Raw genomic sequence first — 23901 nt, 5'->3', positions numbered from 1 at the left:
GTTATACAATGAATAATTCATATCAAACTAGTAGAATGTAACATTTACATAAAATAATACTTTGCAAATTTATGGTAAGTACTAATTACTTGCCTTATTTGCCATGACTATGATATTAAATATTCATAAAAATGTGATTATTTCTTTGATTTGGCAGGCATTTAGATTTCTCTACAGCTTTTCACACTGCTAATTTTAATCCAGTAAATTATCTGGAAGAAAACAGTATGCAGCCTAAAAACTGTTCAAAATTCACTCCAACATTGAGCACATTATGGACGTAATGATCCATTACAACCAAACTTCAAGAAGGGCTCACAAGAAAACTGAGAATTAAACAAAGAAATATGGAGGCTATCATCATGATTTATCAGATATGTTTATTAGATTTTTTTACATATACCATGGACAACCTTTAGAAGCACTGTTTTGATATATAGCGAATGTAGTTTGAGGTGTTTTGCTCCCGCTGGGGACCAGTTTAAGAGAATTTATCAGGACTGTGCCAGTGTTCATTTCCCAGCTTGATGTTCAGTGAGATTATTTGTGAGACCCATTAATGTGAGAACCTGAACTGTGGGTAAGTGTGCTAGAAATGTGCTCTTTATAGGATCAAGGGCAGGGGAGAATACCTCTTCCCTTCATTACTGCTGCTGGGGAAGTTGGAGATTCTCAAATTCTTTAAAACAAAATTAGAGCTCCATAGCATAAGGCTCATACCAGAGAAGACGGTTCTATAAGACCTGAATATTTTATATTCTGTTTACTTATAATTATTCTGATAATAATTTGTCTGCTTTTTTGGTTCAATGAGCACCAAATGAAACTCTTTTACGGTATCCAGAATTTCAGAGAGGAAAAGATGGTAACTCTTGCAATCTAAAGGCCTAAGAACATAAGAGGACATGCGAGGTGGTAGGAGAAGCAGGAGAAGGCTGTCAGATATGAGCTTGCCCACTCATCAGAAAATAATTGGAGAGAGTTTGTAGAGAGATAGCAGACATGGCATGTCTCTTGTTTGCATCATGGCTTCTGTCAATGAATCCCTACACTACGAAGTGATCATACAGCATAGAGCTCCTTTGAATGCTAGTATTCAATAGCGTAAGTTCCACTAATCCAATATTTGGAGCTAGAGCTAGAAAGCACTCCCAAATGTATTCATGCCTGTTTATGAAAGGTGTTTGAATCAGGTCAGGACCATGATACTGAACAAGAAAAACATTCACAACCTTGAAGAGTAATGTCTTAACAATATAAACCCAAACATCTAAGGTTCATAATTCAAGATTGATAGAAGAGGGTAGGTAGTGTGGTAGATAGACACAAGAGACAGAATGTGGGGGCCCTTCTTTACAAACCTTAATGACAATGCAAAATGAAAATTAAGCCTGAAAGTATAAAAGTGACACTCAACAGAGCATACAAACCTGTAGCTTAAAAGAGTGCTGTGCTTTATCTCTGGTGGTGAGTGTAATCTGGTAATCAATACTCATTTAGTGGATGTTCCTGAAGGAAAACAGCTTGGGTTGCTTGTCATATCAGGGAGGAAACAGCACTGTGGTTAGGTTAGGAGCAGACAGATGTGGGTGTCACTACTTCACATGGGGCATGATGTTAGATAAGTTACTCAGCTTCTCTGTGCGTTAGTTTCCTCATCTCTGAACTGGGGAAGGCAATAATATTCACATCATACCATTGTTGTGAGGATATACTGAGAATATAATATAAAGTGCTTAGCATAGTGTCTGGCATATTGTAAATGCTTAATAAATCTTATCTATTTTTATTATGACTCATGTATAGGAAGCTAAAACATTGAAAAAAATCAGTAAAATATCTATTCATATAAATAATTTCAGATATTTGACTAGTATTTTCCTGAAATCATTGTACTGACCCACTCCATGGTTTTGTGATGGTATAAAGCCAGCATGTTCCTGTTAGTGACTGTCACCCTGGGGCCACCCAACTCAATCCTGGGTTTAGGCAGGAATAAGAAAAGCGGTTCAGGATGAACCTCACTTCCAGATGCCTCTGATGCTTATTGGTCTGACTATATTCTAGATCAGGAGTTCTTAATCTGGAAGCCATGGGTACCTGGAATCTGGGCATATTTTTTCATAGATCCTTTAAGGAATCTGTGAGCACCTGGAACTGGTATGCAAGATAGTATGTACATGCATTTTTTTGGAGAGAAGTTCCATAACTTTGATCAGACCATGAAAGGGCTTATGACTCACTATGATTTGGATATAGTTTGTTTGTCCCCACCAAAACTGAGGTGAAAACTTGATTCCTAACATAGTCACGAGAGGTGGGAAGTGTTCAAGTCAAAGGGCAGATCCATTATGAATGGCTTAGTGCTATTCTTGGCATAGTGAGTGAATTTTCATTCTCACAAGACTGGATTACTTCTTAGCAGAATATTCCTGTGAGAGTGGGTTGTTGTGAAGCTAGGATGCCACTGGGGTATTTTCTCTTCACACTTGTCCACATTCCCTCTGACATTTTCCGTCATGTTATGACCCATCATGAAAATCTCTCCAGAAGCTGAGCAGATGCGGTGCCATGCTTCTTACACGTCCCAGCCTGCAGAATCATGAGCTAAAGAAATAGCCTCTTTTCCTTATAAATTACTCAGCCTCAGATATTCTGTTATAGCTACAATAAATGGACTAGGACATGAGTCTTCAAATTGTGTGGGCTCCTCTTCATGAGCACTGTCTAGAAACGAAGATGGTTCTGGAGTCCAGGGGAGGCCTGGCCTGTGATTAGGAGAGCCAGAATCATGTCTGTCATTCTTTGACATTAGAAGGCCAGCTACAGAGTATTCGCTTTTCAGGCAAGCTGCTTCAATTTGTACTCAAGCCGCTGGAATTTATATTCAACTAAATTTATTTTGTTGTTCCTCTAAATGCTGCTATTTAGCTATAGTTACCTCATCCTTCCTGGTATAATTGTTATTTGAAGTCCCAGTGCCAGATTTTACATTTATAACAAATGTTATAATCATGCTATATAATCATGTTAAACTTTTCCCATAAATTTACCGTACTGAACTAACTTTGAATTCTGATTCTGTCATTAATATATTTTATGGCACGCTCAATTTCTTTTCAAATATAGATTTGATAAAAATGTATCTAAATATGGAAAATCCTGTGTCCATTTAAAATAATCCTTTTTTGAGGAAAAAAAATGTTCAGGCTTAATAAACTTTCTCAACATAAAACACTGTAATCATTTTTCTGGCAAAATTGGATGCTGTTGTACAGATCAATTTAATCAGAGTGCCTGGTTACAATGCCAACCTGATAAATCAGAGAAAGTGAGAACGGGTTAAAATATATGATATCTTTTTAGCTAAAGTCTTCTTGTATCATTGTTTTGAAAATTAGCAATGATACATGAATATGATTTGCCTAAATTGAAGGCTATAAAAAAATAACGCAAAGAACGTTATAGTAGAGTGTGAAACTATTCTGACCCAATTTTTACTTCCCTAACAAACCCACACAAAGTCCTCAGAAAATCTGCTGCAAGATGGCACAGCATAAAATAACTATGTATAAGTTAACCCCACCCCCATCTCATTCCCCACCTTTGTTGCTGGCCACACTTCTGAAAATGAAAGTAAATGTAAAATGGGTACTTGCTTGCTTTCTCTGAAGGCTATGCACCAACTACTGAATTGCTTTTCCAAGCTCTGACCCAACCTTCTTATGTGCGTGCTTACCAGGTTTGAAAAACAAGAGGCAAAGCTGCCTTGAAATCAACGGTTCACTCTGATGGAACCTCTCCAGTTCCTGGTGCTAATCATAGCACTGGAGCCCGCGCTTTCAGAAAAGCAGAACTCTCATGCTTTAAAAAAAAAAAAAATCCTTCTTACTGAAAAAAAAAGAAAAGAAAAAAAACCCAAACTGCAACTGCAAAATGTATCTCATTTCTCTTTCCATTAGTCTGCTTCTCTTATTATTATCTTTATCCTGACAAAGGCTTATGGGTTCTCTGTGAGTGTCTTGTCACTGCAAACAGTGGGGCACAGGAGGGAAGTTTTCAAGGAAAACCAAAGGAAAATGGTAGACACTGGAGGTCAGAGCAGTTCACAGGGGCTGTTAGCAGCTGTGGGCACCATCTGACTGATCCGAGTGCATCCTCCGAGCTTCCTCAACAACATGTGGAGCTTATGGGAGATCTAGGCCCGGCTGCCGAATGTCATTTCCCATAAAGAAACTGGCTGAATTGGCATCAGTTCTGTCCTGGGCAAATGTGCCTAGTGGACCAAGTGTGGGCTTCATTTACCCAAAGTCTCTAAAAGAAACACAAATGGGGAGGAGATGGTTTCCTTTGTTAACATGGAGATAATATTATTTGCTTATGTTAATTTAAAAGGAGGACCCAAAGCATCAGACATCTGGTTTTTAAAAGTCAAATCTGTGCCCTACACATGGAATTTTTCATTTGATTGTGATATAATTAAAAGCATAAACAATGCAAAGTTGGAGGAAGCAGTTAGATAGTGTTAACATTCCTGGGACTTGCACCTCATCTGAGGACAAATAGGTCCTGGATTGCTTGTGAAATATTCGAGTTTTGTTTTGCAGATGGTGAAGTTGACCAATGCTGCCTTTCCTTCTCAAATTTAACAAGGCCAGACGATGAGAGGTCAGCTCTCTGGAGTCTGGGATAGTTTTCCTGACATTATTGAGAGGGTCATGCTGAGTTGCTCAAAGTGTGTGTGTGTAGAAACAATGAAATGTATGCCTTATGGTGTATGTGTACATGGTGTGGACTTTTAGCTGTTGAATTGGAGAGTCCTGCCCTAAAATGTCACTGTACTGAGCCATCACTTCTTGGCTGCCGGGAAAGAAAATGTAGAGACATTGAAGCAAAGGCAGCCTTAGCTCAATGGTACTCATGAGCACTTCTGAGTTTCAGGAAAGAACTCTCAAGAAAATGGAAAATGTTGCGGGGAAGAGTAACACGTGTTGCCTGGTGTCATGTTTGTGGGAAATCAGTTCATTTTCTGAGTGAGTCTGGGAAGCAAGCACAGACTCACAGTGCATTAATCTGCCGGGGCTGCGACAGCAAAGCACCCCAAACCGGCTGGCCTAAAACAACCGAAACTTTCTGTCTCACGGTTCTGGAGGTTATGAGTCTAACATCAAGAAGTTTCTGGGGCCAGTCTCCCTTCAAAGCCTCCAAGGAAGAATCTTTTCTTTCCTCTTCCGGTTTTGGGAGCCTTAGATGTTCCCTGGCTTGTGGCAGCATAACTCCGATTTCTGCCTCTGTCTTGATATGGCTTTCTCTCTGTGTCTCTGTGTCTTTACATGGCTGTTCTCTGTGTCTCTTTCTTCTTCTTAAAACGACATCAGTCATACTGTATTAAGGGCTCATCCTCCTGCAGTATGACTTCATCTTAACGAATTACATCTTAGATGACTCTATTTCAAAGTAAGGTCATATTCTGTCTCGCTCATAGGCGGGTGTTGAACAATGAGAACACATGGACACAGGGAGGGGAGCACTACACACTGGGGTCTGTTGGGGGGAAATGGGGGAGGGGCGGGGGGTGGGGAGGTGGGAAGAGATAGCATGGGGAGAAATGACAGATACAGGTGAGGGGACGGAAGGCAGCAAAGCACACTGCCATGTGTGTACCTATGCAACAATCTTGCATGTTCATCACATGTACCCCAAAACCTAAAATGCAATAAAAAAAAAGAAAAAAAAAAAAAGAGTTCAGCATATCATTTTGAGGGGACTTTATTCAACCCATAACTCTCAATGTAAAATTAATCAGTGGACTTAAGAGGAGTTGGGGAATGAATCTAAAGGAATTGAATTCTATTACTCTGCTTATTTCATAGTGGATTTCAAGTCAGGTGGGAGTTTGGGATAAGGTAGGGTGGGACAGGTGATCAGGGTCACTTTGGCTTGAATGTGTTCCTCCAAAAGCATGTGTGGAAACGTAATCCCCATTGTAACAGTGTTGTAAGGTGAGAACTAATAAGAAGTGATTAGGTCATATGGGTGGAGTGAATGGATTCATGCTGTTATTGTAGGAATGAGTTTTTTAATAAAAGGATGAGTTTTATCCCTTTTCTTTTTCTTTATTTCTCTTTCTCACCCTCTGTTTGCCCTTCTGTCTTCTGTCACGTATAATGCAGCAAAAGGTCCTTACCGTATGCTAGCACCTTGATCTTGGACTTCCAAGCCTTTGTTAGAACTGTGAATGAATAAAATTTCCATTCATTTTAAATTGCCCAGTCTATGGTATTTTGTTACAGCAACACAAAATGGACTAAGAGAAAGGTTTTTTCTGTGGGATTTTTCTAGTACCAACTATTGGCAGAAATTCAGTATTTAGTGATATTAGGAGGTATAGAAGTTGCAGGATATGTGTGTGAAGGCCACGACAGTGCAACATATGTTGGCCTCATAGACTGTCTTTAGGTCTAACGAATTCGAAAAACTCTTGCAAACGTGCTCTATCACAGAACAAGAGTACCTTTTGTGACTTGTGTCACGTATTTTTAGAGGTGTCAAAACCTATATTTAGTCAAAAACTAAACACAAAGCATCTACTTATGGTCAAAATCTACATTTTGAATATAAAAAAATAATATGAGATGCTTACCTATGGTTAAGGAGATTGAACAGAATGGTTTGGGAATAAGGTATTAGATTATTTGAAGGTCCTATTTCATCAGAGTCCCATTTTATGACCATTCTTATATTTTTTTCTTTTTGAGATGGAGTCTTCTGCTCTTGTTGCCCAGTCTGGAGTGCAATGGTGCCATCTCAGCTGACCACAACCTCTGCCTCTTGGGTTCAAGAAATTCTCCTGCCTCAGCCTCCCGAGTAGCTAGGATTACAGGCATGCGCCACCATGCCCAGCTAATTTTGTATTTGTAGTAGAGTTGGAGTTTCTCCATGTTGGCCAGGCTGGTTTCGAACTCCCGACCTCAGGTGATCTGCCCACCTCAGCCTTCCAAAGTGCCGGGATTACAGGAGTGAACCACCGTGACTGGCTCATTCTTATATCTCAGTGTGGGGTTCTTTGAGAGGTGATATGGTTACTGTCAGGCTTGTTCCCAGCTTACTAGTAGCTAGAAAACAAAACCTTACTGCTAATATCTAATATATCGGTTATTTTGCTTTAACAGCTACCTTTCCTAGGCGCCACAGACAAATGAAAAACTCAACCACCTTATCTTAAACCAAATAAAACAAGACACATTAATTTTCTTTTCTTTTTTCTTTATTTTTGAGATGGAGTTTCACTCTTGTTACCCAGGCTGGAGTGCAGTGGTGTGATCCTGGCTCACTGCAACCTCTGCCTCCTGGGTTCAAGTGATTCTCCTGTCACAGCCTCCTGAGTAGCTAGGATTACAGGCACGCACCACCACACCTGGCTAATTTTGTATTTTAGTAAAGATGGGATTTCGCCATGTTGGTCAGGATGATCTTGACCTCCTGACCTCAGGTGATCCACCTGCCTCAGCCTCCCAAAGTGCTGGGATTACAGGCAAGAGCCACCATGCCCAGCTGACACATTAATTTTTAATATGAAGAAAATAGCAGCAGAAGATACCGCATTGACTGTGCTCCAAAGACTGAATCAATCATGTCTTGGACATCCTTCTGTATGCTTCTGGGTCCTCAGAAATGGACCACACAGGTGGATGCTGACATCACCTGCCCAAGGTCACACAGTGGAAGGCGGAATGTGTCTGAATTCATATCTCCCTCTGACCTTAAGGCCTGTGTAATTATTGCCTGCTTTTTAGGGACTCACGGCAGAGAAGGGAGCAGAGCTTTTCAGGACTGTGCAAATAGTGTGAGCAGAGGCAAAGGATAGTATATTCTGAATTACTTTTTATTGGGTGCTGACTATGTGCCAAGCACTTTAGAAGATAGACATTTTTATTCATTTAGTTCATTAGTTAATCTAGGCACTTTCATGTGCTATGTTGTCTCATAAAAAACATGTAAAGTTTTATTCCCATTTTCCGATTGAAGAAATGAAGCTCAGTAAGGTTAAATGGTTTTCCAAAGGTAACACAAACAGTAGTCTCTGGAGTTGAGCTTTGCACAATTGTAAGAGGTAGATAGAGAGCATGGCAATCATTTTGAATTACCAGAACAGAAGCACCTTGTTAGCGAGGATGAGAGATAAAATTGGAAGTGTGTGGGCAATTGATGGAGGATTCTGAATGTAAGCCTGAAGATATATCTACTACAGCGACATTACCAAGCAACTGTGGATTTTGAGCAGCTGGGTGAAGTGATGAAAACAATATTGAAGAAGAAGAATCAAACATTTGTGAGAGGAGAAAATAGAGGCAGGGAAACTAGCCAGAAGATTTTTACAGTAATTGAGGCATACGTTGAATTGGGCCTTATGTGTGTGGGGGCTGTGGAAAGGGAATGAAAGGGAGCTTGTTTGTTTGTTTGTTTATACTTTGTCTTATTCCAAAGAAGTCTTTAAGGTAGTTGGCAAGAGTCTACGAAATACAGCAGAATAACACAAAAGAGCGGCATGAGAAAAAAAGCTAAAAACAAACCGGGGTAATAAAATGGAACCAAGGCCAATGCATTCCTCATGGGGAAGGCATCCCACTCATATATAAAGTAATTAAATATGGGAAAAATCTATACATTCTAGGGACACAATTCTGCTCACTTGGTTTAATGCAGGGGTGAATTTTCATGTACGTCGAGGGCTACATGCTCTTTAGGCAATCCAAAAACTTGGATAAGTTTTGACAGATATTGTATGGCAATATATTCAAGTAACAGGAGCCACATACTATGGTAACTTGCTTGCTATAGACAAAAACTAGAAATGAGTTCCTTATTCAAAGCTAATCTGGCAAGGATTTATGTAAAATGAACAACCCAAACACAGTATATGCCTGGATAGACCATCCTAACTTCACTCAAAGAGGAATCAAAAGTACTCTTGGGAGGATACTGGTTCTCATTAGGAAAACAAAATAATGTATACACAACTGATGATCATGGCCTCCAATTTCAGCTTCATATAACTTGATGATTTGAGAAAAATTTAAGGCAAGAATAACATTACTGACATAAATATACATAAAAGGCATACAATTGTAGGTCTATGAAAATTTCTTCCTGATGGCCCTTCAAATAGACTGTGACATGTATATTAGAAATGAGTTAACATTCTCTGTGATGTGAAACAGGGATTAACTGAATGGTACTAGACAATGAATCAGCAGCTTTTAGAGAAAGATGGGAAGAGATGAGGAGACTTCTTTGGTCTGCCCATACTAGACATGGTATCAGATATACTATCACAGATTCTTAGTTGCAAACAATAGAATCCATTCTCATTAGTTAATGCAAAGAAGGAACCTGTTAAAGGAATTTTGACTGGTACTCTCAGTAAGAAATACATTGTTCATTGTGGCTTTCATATATACATACACATTTTAATGCATACGTGTTCTTAATGAGAGAGAACATGTATGCATTAATCTCTTACTCTATGAGATTTTTTGTCCTGTTCTATTTCTTTTTAAAAATTTACTGGTTGTAGGTGGGCTCGGGGGCCAGCCAGGGGTGCACCCACTCATCTACTCAGAATTTTAAACCACGTAAGGTCTCTTCTCGAAAAGGTGCTACTGCAATGCCCTACTGAGCAACCTCTGAGATTGTCACTTCTGTACATAAACCACCTTTGTGAGGCTCTTTCTATAAATACATATTGTTTAAAAAAATAGCAAGAAAAAAAGGAAAACAAAAATACCCCCAAAGTTGTTTTTTAGATTTGTGGTTAAAACAAAACAAAACAAAAAACACATTGTTTTTCTCAGAACCAGGATTCGCTGAGAGATCATGTCGCTGTTTTTTTGTTTTTTTGTTTTTTTTTTTTTTTTTGGGGGTTGTTACTTTAAAACATTACGATTTGGCTAATATCGTAATACTTTACGGTAAGAGGCCCGGTAACTGGAGGAACTGGAGGGTCAACCCGGGGGTGGGCAGGACGCGGGTTCCGGCACTCGGTCTGGTCACTCGCTCAGGGTCGCGCTCTCGCCTTGCCCTGGCTCCGGGACTTTGATGGTCCGGGCGCCCGCGCCTGTCCCCGCTCTGCGCCTGCTGGAAGGAGGATCCGGCTCTCTGGTGGCCGCCCCTGTGTGCCTGGCCAGGGAAAGCCCCGCGGCCTGGGGCCTCCCTCCGTCTGTGCCCACCTTTACAGAATGAATTCTCTCCAGGGGTTTGTCTATCCTTGTTTCTCTCACCGGAGAGAATCGCAGGTGTTCCGGAGGCCTCCTTGCAGACAAAGCGCCCCTGCGCCTCCCGTGGCTCAGCGTGAGGGAGGCCCCCAAGCCCTTCTGGTCGGTAGTGAGTGTGGGCAGCTTCCCAGCTCTTGAAATGCAACCCTGAGTGGGTCGGGGGACACAGGGCCAAGGCAGGCCTTCGGGGGTCCTGATCTCCTGCTTCCAAGCAGGGACGAAGGCTGGTGTCATTGGTCCACCCGCCCAAGCTGCTGTCACCTGGGGTGAATCTGCCTTTTAGGAGTGGGTTGAGCTGACAGAGGAAAAAAAATGGCCTTCAGCCCAGGCTGGCAAGCACCTTCTCCGGGTGCCTCTCTCTTGTCAGCTGTGCACCCCTCTGGGGAACCTTCCCTACCTTAGCTGTCTCCTGCCTCAGGGAGAGGTGGGAGGGGATAATTTGCTTGTATTAAAAAGAAGAAACGGTAGAGGCAGGAGTTTGGGACCAGCCTGGGATACATAACAAGACCCCATCATTACAAATATTTTACATATTAACTTGATGTGCTGGTGGCGCCTGTGGTCCCAGCTACTTGGGACGCTGTGGTGGGAGGATCTCTTGAGTCCAGGAGGTTGAGGCTGCAGCGAGCTATGATTGCACCACTGCACTCCAGCCTGGGGGACAGAGCGAGAGCCTGTCTCAAAAAAAAAAAAAAAAATAAGGAATGTTTATTTTATAAAAGAGTGTCCTAACGGTCCCCGGACTAGAGAGAACTAAGGAAAAGGAAGAGAGTATTATGCAGGAGCAAGCCTTAAATTTCCTTGGTAGGGGAGGGGGGCCGTGACCCTGGAGAGGGCAGGGGTAGGGAAGGTTGGTGGGGGAGGGTGTCAGCCAAAACATGGGGGTGTTCCTCTGCATGCAACAGCCTCGCCCATCATGGCGCCGACACATTATTCTTACGTTGTTTGAAAATACTATTTATATTATAAAGAAGTGGGCAGGTGCCCCCGCAACCCTGTCCCTAGCGGGTGGCATTCATCCTGTGGTGGGCTCTAGGGTGGCCTGTACAGATGGGACACAGAAGGGCAGGTCGGAGCTGCACACTCTCCCCACAAAGGTATCTCTGTGTCTTAACTCTGTGCAAAGACAAGACAAAACCTGGCATTCTCTCTCTCTTTTTTTTTTTCCTTACCCTAGATGAAGGATATGCTGTATTTTTTTGCCTAATTTCCCTGGCTCTAGGTTCATAATGAATTAAAGGCTCATGAACACTGTGAAAAAAAATGTTACTGGTTGTGATTTTCTAAATTGATTTATATCCTACTAACGGACTGACATTTTTTCCAGACGGAGAAAAGTTGCCACCTTAGTCAGAAGATGGATTCATCACAGCCTGGTTTCCATAGGTTGCACAATTCCAAATTGAAGGTTCCCATTGGTGTGTTTGATATGAAGCCTTAATCATGTGTGGTGCCTGAGCTGCAAGGAATATGCATCTTGTCTTAGTGTGTTTTATGTTGTTATAACAGAATACTTGAAACTGGATAATTTATATATACTCTTATCAGGGTCACTGTTGTCTTCTGTATTTGTCATAATGAATTGTCCATTCTCATTTTATTTAGCCTTTCTGCAACATGTGATGCAGTGGGTTGCTTCCTTCTTGAAATACTTTTTTCACCTGACCTCGAGGATACTCTCTTGCTAACTTCACTTTGGCTTATGGTTCTGGAGACTGGGAAGTTATAGATTGGACAGCTGTATCTGGTTGTAACATGGTGAAGTGCATCACAGAGTGAAGGGGGTGCTCTGAGAACCAAACTGGCTTTTTGTTGTTGTTGTTAACAGACTCACTCTCTTGATAATCTAATTAAGCCATGAATCGCCTCTTAAAGGCCATACCACTTAATACTGTTACATTGGAAATTAAGTTTTAGTATAAATTTTAAATGAGACAAACATTCAAATCATAGCATATCGTCTACCTTCTAAATTTGAGAAGGCGAGTCTCATATGGTAGAATTTCTCAAATATAAGTAGTTTGTTCTAGAGGTGCTGGACAGCTAGGCAAGTGCCAAATGCTCATTGCATTCTAGCTAAATGGTGGTTTTCATTACATTTAGTAGAGAAAATCAATCAAGATGTTGAATGCCTGGTATTATTTTTTCTAAAATTGTGGTAAAACATATATAATATAAAATTTACCATCTTAAATATATAGTTTTGTGGCATGAAGGAGTTTCACATTGTTGAGCAACCATCGCTGCCATTTGTCTCCAGATCTTTCTCATCTTTCCAAACTGAAATCCTATGCCCAGTAGTCAACTCTATTTCTCAGCCGCAACCGCTGCCAGCCTCTATTCTACTGCTTGTCTCTATGAACTGGACTTCTCTAGGTACCTCATATATGTGACTCATACAGTATTTGTTCTCTGAGTGTTTGTCATTCTTAGCGATGATTATAAAATGGAGTATGCAGAGGTGTAGATTCAGAGCACCAGGGATTGAGTCTCAAGGATCCCCAGTGAAAAGGCCTCAGTGGACAGTAGATTGTAGGCAAGGCACAGTAGTTGCTCTCAATGGTTTTGAAAAGAGAGAATTCTTTCCAGAAACAGTGTCACAATCTCATCTACTAGTGCTTAGCAGGTCATATTTCACATTTGGACAGAGCCGGTGTATAGAGATCCTATTACCATCTATTACAAGAGACCTTCAAATTGTGTTTGTGTTTCAAGTTGACAAAGGCCTTGATTACCTTGAGCACTCTCATGTGAAGATCTTTATTTAGGCCCAGACTGCAGGCAATTATCCCAAAGCTCAAATAGCTAATCATAGCTGGCGATGGGGAAATGAGCAAGGATTACAGACACATTTTCATTCTCTTAGACATGGGCCTTACAGCATTAAAATTGCTCTTAACAAATGTGCTCCTGGCAAAACTGTCAATCATGGTAATAATGGGATGACTAGAAACAATGAAAGAATATAGATATGACCTTTGTGGTTGTAATTATCATTATGGCTGTGCACAAGACTTAGAAGACAGACAAGTGACTTAACTAGGGCATAGTCGTTCTGATAAGGTATTAATAATTTGGTGTTTGTGTTTATGATAATTTGATTTGGTGTCAGTAGTGTTAGGGGAATGTCCTAGTTAAATAGGGATATTAACATTTTATATTATTCAGAAATTGTTGAATGCTTAATAGGTTAGTTTCCGTTCCTTATTAAATCAATTGTTCAAGAGGAGAGACATAGTTTTACCACTTGAATGATTATACCTATATGTGGTTATCATTTTTTCCCCTAGGGCTAAATGTTGACTATTTTAAAGGATAAAGAAAGACAAAGAAAGGTAAATATTTATAAAATGTGTGCCAAAATAGCCCAAAAATAATCTCCGCCCTCAATTGAGGTGGAGAATTTTGAGATGTATGGTTGTCTTTGAATGTTGCTAGTTAAATGTGGCTATAGGGAAACACACAATTCTACTTGAATAGTCTCACTTCAAATTCATGACAAAAAAGCTCAAGTGGGTCCTCCGTGCTACCCTGTCATCCTACTCTGTTTCCCTGGTGCATGCACTCTCTTGCTCTCCTACGTGATGACTTCATACCTACTTTCCCTCTCTACTCAGATGTCTAACGTCACATCCCCCTTCAATACTCTTAGCTGATAACCTTCTATCTTATGCATACTGAGAAAGTAGGAGCAATCTGAAGAGGACTTCCACACACTCCGGCTCCCGTATCTACCCACCAGTTGCATTCGTACCCACATCCTCTTCTTTCTGGCCTATATTAATAATAAAAGAGCTTTCCATGCTTTTTAATGCATTGGACCCCATCCTCTCTTGCCTACCCAAGGGCAAGACTTCTATAGCATGCCTCTTCCCTCTCACCTTATTAATTACCTCCTCCCATTTCTGGATAGTTCTCACCATCATATAAATGTACTCCTTATCTGGAAAACAACACCCTGTCTTGTTGGTACGTTTACTCTGAACACGATCCTGTATTTCTGTTTTCCTTTCAAACTAAATTAATTAAATATTGGTTATACTTCCTGTTCCCTCACTATCTCTTGAATTCTCTCTAAGAACATACTATCCTTTGCCTCTACTCATACAGCATATGCCTGGATAGACTACTGTAACTTGAAAAGCCTCTAAGTCAGACTTTTGTCTTTGGCACTCTGGTAAAGTGCTCTTATCAGGGTCACTGTTGACTGCTGTATTGTCAGAGTGAATTATCAGTTCTTATATTCTTTAGCCTTTCTGCAACATATGATGCAGTGGATTGCTCCCTTCTTGAAAGACTTTTTTCACCTGACCTCAGTGATACTCTCTTGCTAACTTTTTACCTCTGCAATGGCTCCCCTCACTCTCTCTGCTGGTTTTCCCTCAACTATTTTAGCTCATTTCTTAGTCTTGCTTTCTTTCCCATCTATACTTACTCCCTAGGTCAGCAATTTTCAAACTCTTTGGTCTTAAATCTCTTTATGCTCTTTAGCATTATTTTATTTTTAGTATTTTTTGAGACAGGGTCTTACTCTGTTATCCAAGCTGTGGTGCAGTGGCGCAATCTTAGTTTACTGCAAACCTCAAACTCCTGGGCACAAGCAATCCTCTCACCTTAGCCTCTTGAGTAGGTGCAACTACAGCTGTGCCATCATGCCTGGCTGGTTTTTTATTTTTTGTAGAGATGGGGGTCTTGCTTTGCTGTTCAGTATGGTTTCAAGTTCCTGGCCTCAAGCAATCCTCCACCTTGGCCTCCCAAAATGTGGGGATTATAGGTGGGAACCACCATTCCCAGCCTTAAGGATTATTAAGGAACCCAAAGAACATTTGCTTATATGAGTTATATCTATTGATAATAACAGCATTAACAATTAAGACTGAGAAAGTTAAAAATATTTATTTTGTTTAAAAATAACAAAGCCATTACCTATTAACATAAAACATTTTTATAAAAAATAATTATATTTTTAAAACAAAAAATGTGGTAAGAAGAATAGAGTGGTATAGTTATATATTTTTGCAGATCTCTTTAACATCTAAATTAATAGAAGGCAGTTGGACTGTCATATCTGCCTCTGCATTCTAGATGTTGCCATAACACATCTTACATAGTCCCTGGAAAACTCCACTGTACAATTGTGAAAGAGGCATTAGAAAGGCAAATGTTAAAAGGATCTAGAGGATTCACAGAAGTCTCAAAGCACGTTTTGAGACTTCTGTGATCTCACCTAGGTGATCTCACCTGTGCCCTTAAATGCTACCTGTATGTTGGTGACTCCTAAAGTTAATATGTCAGTCCAGATGACATATCTGAAGTCCAGACTGCTGTGTATAATTCTCTATGTAGCATCTTAACATGTCCCAACCTGAACTCAATCTGTCTCCAGAAACTTGATCATCCCATAGTTTCCCTGTGTCAATAAATGGCTTCCATTTGTTTGAGGCAAAAAAGATGATGCCATTCTTAACTTCTCTCTTTTATATTCCATACAAAATCAATTAGCAAATCCTATCAGCTCTTTCTTGGAAATATTTCCCAAATGCAACTTCTCAGGATGTCTGTTACCACTCATCCTACTCCAAGCCACCAAATTTCTTGCCAAGATTATTATAATCAACCCCAACTACCTCCCTGCTTCTGCATTTCACCCTTACCTTCCTTGCCCTGTCTTTTCTCCACAGAAAGTCCAAGGGATCTTTCTGAAATTTGAGTCAGCTCCTTCCAATGGCTTTCCATCTAAATCAAAGTCAGATGTAAAGCCTTTACCATGGCCTGAAAGACTTCATTTCCTACCACTCTCTCTGCTCTTCACCTCCTGGATTAGGAAGAGCCTCTTTGCTCATCCTCAAACACAGCAAATATTCTCCTGCCTCAAGGTCTTTAAACTCAGTTCTCTTTGCCAATAATGCTTTCCGCTACACATACACATGGCTCAGCCCCTTGCCTCCTTCAGATTACTGATCAGAAATCACCTCATAAGAGCGATTGGCACCAACACCCCTGTATACCCCTGTGACCACTCTATTTCCTTCCACTGTTTTATTATGCCTTTGATCACTTATCACCACTTGGTACATTATCTACTTATTTGTTTATTGGCGCTCTCTCTTCCCAGGAGAATGTGAGATTGAGAGCAGGGACTTTGTGTTTTGTTTACTTCTGTGTCTCCAGTGCCTGATTTATTGTTGGTACTTGTGCATCAAGGGCAAATGGCCAAGTAGCACATGCACCAGGCCTGCTGGAATAGTGTTTATGGGGAAAACTCATAGAGATAGGAGCAATAACAGGCCTCCTGTTGCTCATTGCATTACAGGGCATTTGCACAGAGATCTAGCAAGTACAGATGTTAGACTCCAGGAGAGGGTCCCTGACCCTTAGGCTATGGCCCTTTTAAGCTGCACGATTGCATAAGCATCATCCTCTTTCCTGGATACAAAGGCAGCATAAGGTAGCAGACCTTTGGCTCTAGTTCTGTCCTGACAGCTTGGTTTTGTATTTGGTGTAACATCAGCCCTTTCCCTGCTCAGATGAGGGGCTGTGATTCCTACTGTGACAATACATAAATTAACCTCATAAGGCTTCAAGACTGAGAATGCAGTCTTGGCATCATGAGGGGCTGTGGTGCAAGCCTAGTATTTGAACAGGAACTATTGTCTTAAGCACTGGGCCATGACCAGTAGCCGTTAAACTTTGTAGAAAGCCAACTTTTTTTTCTGGTCAGCTAGCCTTCAGGATAAGAAAATCATTACCTGTCAGCATCTCATAGGTATTTATTGAATGGATGAATACACCCATGTGCATGTGCATGTCTGTGTGCTATAAGCATTCCCCAACTTTTGGCCATACTTCATGACTGATTACATAAAATAAGAAGGAGCAATGTTCAAGAAGGGGAGATTTCTGGGGTTCATAATAAGGGTCTCTTGTAGCCCCATTTAATATGCTGGGAAGGGGATAGGATATAAAAATGAAGCTTGTAGGCAAATATAGCAAAATTTTTTTATGCCAATGTAAAGGACTGGTTTCTCTAATATGAAAGCTATTGATATCCCCAAATTATAATTGCCCAAAGTATAAATAACAAAAGGAATACTTGCCACAGAGAAAAAATAAAATGTTATTTATCTTTGCTTAAAAAATAACATTCTAAATAATATTATAGAATTAATATAATAGTTGAAATAAAATTTTGTTTTTAGTATGTCATGATTTAAATAATTTGGAGGACTAACTAGATCTAGAAATCTAATTATAATTTGTCATTTTTTTCTCTACAGGAAAGCATTTTTGAGTACCATAATCCTTAAATTAATAGTAACTTGTTTACAATTCAGACATTGGTTCTTTAGGTAATCTATATTTTCTCCAGTGAATTATCTTTTATATTATTGTTCATGTTCAAAAGTTGTCATGGAGATGCAATGGAGTAACAAATCCAAAGAGAAAGAAGATAAAAAAATATACATTACAATATTATCTTAATATTTTCATCTTATTGGTTAATTTTATGTCAACTTGTCTGGGTTGAGAGATACCCAAATAGACAGTTGGTAAAACATTATTTCCAGGTGTGTCTGTGAGGGTGTTTTTATAAGAGATTAGCATTTAAATAATTAGAATGGGTAAAGAAGATCCACCCCCACCAATGTGGACAGACATCATCCAAGGCATTGAGGGCCTGAATAGAACAAAACATAGAAGCAGCATGAATTTTCTTTCGCTTCTTGAGCTGGTACATTCATTTTATCCTGCTCTTGGACACTGGAACTTCTGATTTTTTGGCCTTTGCACTCCAAATGTGCCCCCTGCTCCTGCCACCCAGAAGTGGGAGTTACACCATAGACTCTCCTGGATCTCAGGTTTTCAGGCTTGGACTGAATTATACTACCAGCTTTCCTGAGTTCTCTGGCTTTCAGATGCTATATCGTGGGACTTCTTTTCCTCCATAGTTGCATTAGTCAATTTCCATAATAAAACTCTTTCTAATATATATATGTATATATATACACACACACAAAAACACATATATATGTACGTATGTGTATTTGTATATATATCTATCTATCTCCTATTGGTTCTCTTTATCTGAAGGACCCTAATACACCATCATAACAAGCCTTATCACTTTCTCATCAACTCCTTTGCACCCCAGTAATTTCTCTTGTTTCCTTTGCACCCCTGTAATGTCTCTTGTTTCACTGGGTAAACTGATCACTCAGAGCTGTCAACTACTCCTTAATTATCAAGGTCAATGATTTGCCTTTAGACCTCATCTTTTCCAGCTTCTCATAGCATTCCATAGGCCCAGCCACCTCCTATTTTCTTCAGACTCTCACATCCTGTTCTCTCTGACAAAGCACTGTTTTGATTCTCGTTTCAATCACCTTCCATTCTCTTTGTTTGCTTCCCTTGTCAACTAAACAAAGGAGTTTCCCAAAATTTGAAATGTGAGCCTCTCGCTTGACCCTTTCCCTGTTCTGCGTTCCATAAGCACCATCATTAACATTGAACATGCAAATCTCTTTATTTCTTTAGGCTTCATTTTTATTCTGTGCTCCAGAATCTGTCATTCTGAAATGTTCAAAGACTGTTAAACATCTTTCATTTGTACTCTGTGTCCAAAGTTAATTATTAATTCTCCCATTCCTGAACCTTTCAAGCTGAATTTCCTTTCTTTGTAGAGTGAAACGTAGGTAATCATTTTTGGCTTATTCACTTCCTATACTGATTCTACAGTTACTTGCCAAGAATTGTGCATTTTATATTCCACATATTTTGTAAACCAAAGTCCTGGTGCTTCCTCAATTACATCTCTAGTTGGAAGTCTCTCACGATAGGGCAATTGAGATCTGCTGGCCTCTTGTTTTTTCCATGTCTTATGTGAATTCTTTACCCAGGTGTTCATGGTATGTTACAACACGAGACCCAATCTACCTTTCCAAGCTGTTTCTCCTCCCTTTCTTGCTTATTCCCTACACCACCCTAACTGGAAAGCTGCTTAATCATCAGTGTTTCTCTCAGGTTGTTTCTCTACTTTCATGTGATATTTGCACTCTCTCCTCTCTTGCTGAAACCATAATTGCTCTTCCTGTTCCACCTCAGATGCCATCTTTTGCATGGTCTTTCTTTTTCTTCTCAGTCAGATGTGATTTCTTATGCCCTGAAGCCCCAAACCACTTTATTTGTATTCTTTTTATGGAAATTTCCTTTTCCTGTTCTCTTTGAGTTATGTGTATATTTACCTTATTTATTTCAATATATGCATTAATGTAAGAATTGTTTACTGAATCCCTATTAGGTGCAAAGTACTGGACTTGGCCTGGGCATTCTACTATGAATAAGACAGACATAGCCCCTGTCCTCCTAATAACTTAGCATTCTAGCTGTAATGTTAATCTCTGACGTTGTCCCCTATAGCATGATTTCTCAACCTCAGCGCTATTGACATTTGGGGCTGGGTAGTTCCTTGTTGCTGCAGGGAGGAGTCCTGCATGTTATAGAATGCTTAGTAGAGTCACTGGCCCCTACCCACTAGATGTCAATACTACCTTCTTCCCAACTGTGAAAACAAAATATGTTTTCAGACATTGTCAAATGACCCCTGAAAGAAAAGTCACCCCTCCTTGAGACCCACTGCTTTACAGTGTCCATCACAATTCTTTTTATGTAGACGCTCAATGAATGTTGGCTGAATTAATTCAAAATAATACTTTTTGTCTTCCCACTAGGCACAGTGTTAGGCACTATAATGACAAGAGAAAGATCATAAACTAAGGATGGATTTGAGAGCGATTTTTGGGTATCTCTTCTACTTACTAAGGTTTTGAACTGTAGCTTGTACAGTGCCTCATTCAGAGACATGAGGAAATAATAAATGAACTCACACAAGGCATTAGGGCATTATGTGGGATGAAACGCAAAGTAATCATTCAAAACATGTTCACAGTAAGTGACTTGGGAAGTGAAGTTCCTTTTTTGCCATCTTACGTTGAGAACATTGCAGACTGAGAGACACAGGTGTGTAGCACCAGATCAACACCATACGTTAATTGGGCACAGATGAAACATATAAACTTGAATGAGTTTTGGAGAAAAATGAGCTGAGACAGTAACATGATTTAGATCTGTGTCCTGGCTCAAATCTCATGTTGAATTATAGTCCCCAATGTTGAAGGTGGGGCCTGGTAGGAGATGATTGGATCATGGGGGTGGATTTTCCCCTTGGTGCTGTGTCACAATAGTGAGTGAGTTTTCATGAGATCTGGTTGTTTAAAAGTCTGTAGCACCTGCCTCCTCTCCTTTCTCCTGCTTTGGCCATGTGAGGTGCTTGCTCTCCCTTTGTCTTCCACCATGATTGAAAGTTTCCTAAGGCCTTCCCATCAGCTGAGCATCATGCTTCCTGAACAGTCTTTGGAACAAGCCAACTAAACCTCTTTTGTTTATAAATTATCCAGTTTCAGGGTTTTTTTTTAGTGGAAATGTGAGAATGGAACTAATACAGATAATTATGGCTTATTTGGAAAATATTTTTTGGAGGAAGTGAGATTTTAGTAGATTTCAGACATTAAATATTGCACACAAACGGAAAGGAGCATATGGAATCCTGAGTGCTTAGGTAGCTTTCTAAAAAGCTTCAGGAGAGTAGAGGTACTTAGTGACAGCATCATTGTCTACCCTAAGCTCTGTGTTGGCTTCGTCGTTAATTATCCAGTCACCAAATAACCCAAATATGGATTTGTCATTTATAAGTAAGGTAATTTGCTCAGTGTGCTTATGTGTCTTTAGATGAGCAAATTGGCACTGAGAGTATGTCACGAAGCTACAACTTGGAGAAATTTGTGGAAAATTGAACAAATGGAAATGTCATATTTTATATAGAATACTCAGGTCTACAAAGTACTTTTACTTCCATAGTCTTTTTTATTTCTCACAATAACTCTGTAAGAAACACATTTTCATTTAAGACAAAATTTCCTTTGAATTTTTATTTAGAAAAAATGTATATAGGTATTTATTTATTTGGCGTGCATTTGTCTATGCACATAGCTGTTTTCCTAAATGGAATCTCCATTATTTGGCTAATGGAAATCATTTTTACGTTAGCACTAAGTTTTAGAATGAGATTAGGACAAAACAATGAAGACCCAAAGTTTAACCAACTTTAGTACTAATTACTATTTAACTTTTATTAAGTCATTTTTCTTTATCTTATGCAATTATCTCTTCCTTTGAATGCTTAGAATTGGTCATACATATGTAAGAATTTAGTAAATTGAAAAGCACATTTTTGTTTCTTTGCTTGCACTTGGTTGAGAATCTAATAAAACCTATTCTATTAGGGAGGGCCCAGATGTCCGCTATGTGGTCCTCAATCTTCCAAACACATGTTTTAGAATAAATGACTTAGAAAAGATTGGCTCTAGAAGTAGAAAAGTATACTTCTAAATGTCAAAGTAAAATGCTTCTAAGATGAATAGATTTCATGACTGGGCTAATTCTGATGTCGTCTTTGAGTTTACCATTTTAGCTACATCTCACTAGATTTATTTAAAAGATGTTATAGGAACACCATGAAACTTTATGAAAGTTATTTATGGGAGAATAGCTTTCATAAGAACTTTGTATTTGGCCAGATTTCTCAGGGAGTATGTCTACTGTTAGCCATCTTGTATATCATATCTACATTATCCTGTTTGCATAGTATATGTTAATAGTGTACAAAAATATTTAAAAGTCTTCTAGGGCCAATCACATTATTTTCTTATAGTTTTGATTCAGTAATATGTATTTATGATCCATATATTTAGAATGCTTACATAAATTCGCATCAACATTTTGGACAAAATAATACAAACAATAGTTCTGTTTGTGTATGAAGCAGAAAGTAGGTATGCTGAAAGTTGACATGTTTGTACTTGACTTTTTTGCCCTGAAACAGAGCCTTGAAATCCTGGGTAACACAAAAAAATCATACGATTTGCTTTGGATGTTTGATTATGGGAATATTGTTTCTACACTGAGAGAGTGACACTTTCCTTTTTTTGTTATTTAGTTTTTATTTCATAATCATAAACTTTGTAAACTTTGCCATCCATCTTGGCATGGAAGGGAACAAGGAGAACATAGAACCCAAAGGGAACTGCAGCAAGAGCACAGAGATTCTAGAATACTGGGAGCAAATGGGGTGGAGTTGTGCTTTCCTAGGCTACAGAAGGAATGGTCTGGTGGTTAAGATTAAACACAAGTCAAATTTAGTGGAGTTTTTCACAGTCAGCAATGGTGACCTTCTTGCTGGTCTTGCCATTCCTGAACCCAAAGCACTCCATGGCCTCCACAATATCCATGCCTTCTTTCACCTTGCCGAAGACCACATGCCTGTATCCAACCATTCAGTCTTGGCAGTGCAGATGAAAAACTGGGAATTGTTTGTGTTGGATCCAGCATTTGCCATGGACAAAATGCCAGGACACGTATGGTTCAGGATGAAGTTCTTATCATCAAATTTGTTCCCGTAGATGGACTTGCCACCAGGGCCACTGTGGCGTGTGAAGTCACCACCCTGACACATACATCCTGGAATAATTCTGTGAAAGCAGGAAGCTTTATAACCAAATCCTCTCTGTCCAGTGCTCAGAGCACGAAAGTTTTCTGCTGTCTTTGGAAACTTGTCTGCAAACAGCTCGAAGCAGGTGTGGCCCAGGGGCTTGCCGTTGATGATGATGTGGAAGAACACAGTGGGGTTGACCATGGCTGATAGTATGGGGCTCCTGGTGGCAGCAGTGGTGTCTGCAAAGCCAAGAGTGACATTTTCAATTGTGTTTTGGGTTTTTAAATATAGAAACAATGTCTGTTACATGGTGTGCTTGTTGTTATTCAGTAGTAGAGCCAATTAGATAGGTTTTGTTTTTAGTCTGGAGATAGTATGATAACCAGGGCTAGATAAAATTTTGACTTGAAAAAGAAACACCTGATGAGAAGGAAGAGGGTGCCATAGCCCAGGAACAAGCCCCTTCCTGTGCACGAGTCTATTTTCAGTGAGTGGATGGCATCCTTGAGGGTTACAAAAGAAACAACGGAAGGAAGGGAGTAAGAGTAGGGGAGGGGAAGATGGGAGTACTGAACTGAATTCCCATTCATATCTCCACAGCTGAATTCCCAAACAGTGGAGGACAATTGCCCTGATATAATTCGAACTTCAGAATTAAAAATGTTTGTTTAAAATGTTGTAAACCAGTGGTTTTCAACTGGGAGCAATTTTGCCTAAGTCTGAAGGCATTTTTGGTTGCCACAATGAGGGGATGTGCTGTTGGCACCTAGAGGTTGGAGGCAAGGGATGCTGCTAGACATCCAGTGACACACAGGACACTTCCCTCTACAAAGAACTCTCCAGGCCAAAATGTCAGTAGTGCTTTCTTGAAATTAGCCATAGCTCATATTTTTAGCAGGCACTATGGGTATGACTATTGCTCTGTTCAATGCACATTGATATAAGAAGTGGTTATAGTAGATCATTTTTTTCTTGTCATGTTTTTCTCCCCTGTCTTCTTCCTGTAATGAGAGGCAGCCTGTGAGGGGAAAAGGCATCTGCAAGCTTTGGAGCTACTGGCTCTGTCATGTGATGATCAGG

At 39.8% G+C, this 23901-nt stretch overlaps 1 pseudogene; it reads right to left on the bottom strand.

Moving 5' to 3' along the window:
• Positions 1-22525: 22525 nt before the first annotated feature.
• LOC101033718 (peptidyl-prolyl cis-trans isomerase A pseudogene) lies at positions 22526-23034 on the bottom strand (annotated as a pseudogene).
• Positions 23035-23901: the final 867 nt, after the last annotated feature.

Source organism: Saimiri boliviensis, chromosome 15 (genome assembly GCF_048565385.1).
Source record: "Saimiri boliviensis isolate mSaiBol1 chromosome 15, mSaiBol1.pri, whole genome shotgun sequence".
Lineage (NCBI taxonomy): Eukaryota > Metazoa > Chordata > Mammalia > Primates > Cebidae > Saimiri > Saimiri boliviensis.
The sequence above is the reverse complement of the archived record's forward strand: the minus strand, read 5'-3'. Positions and strand labels throughout refer to the sequence as shown.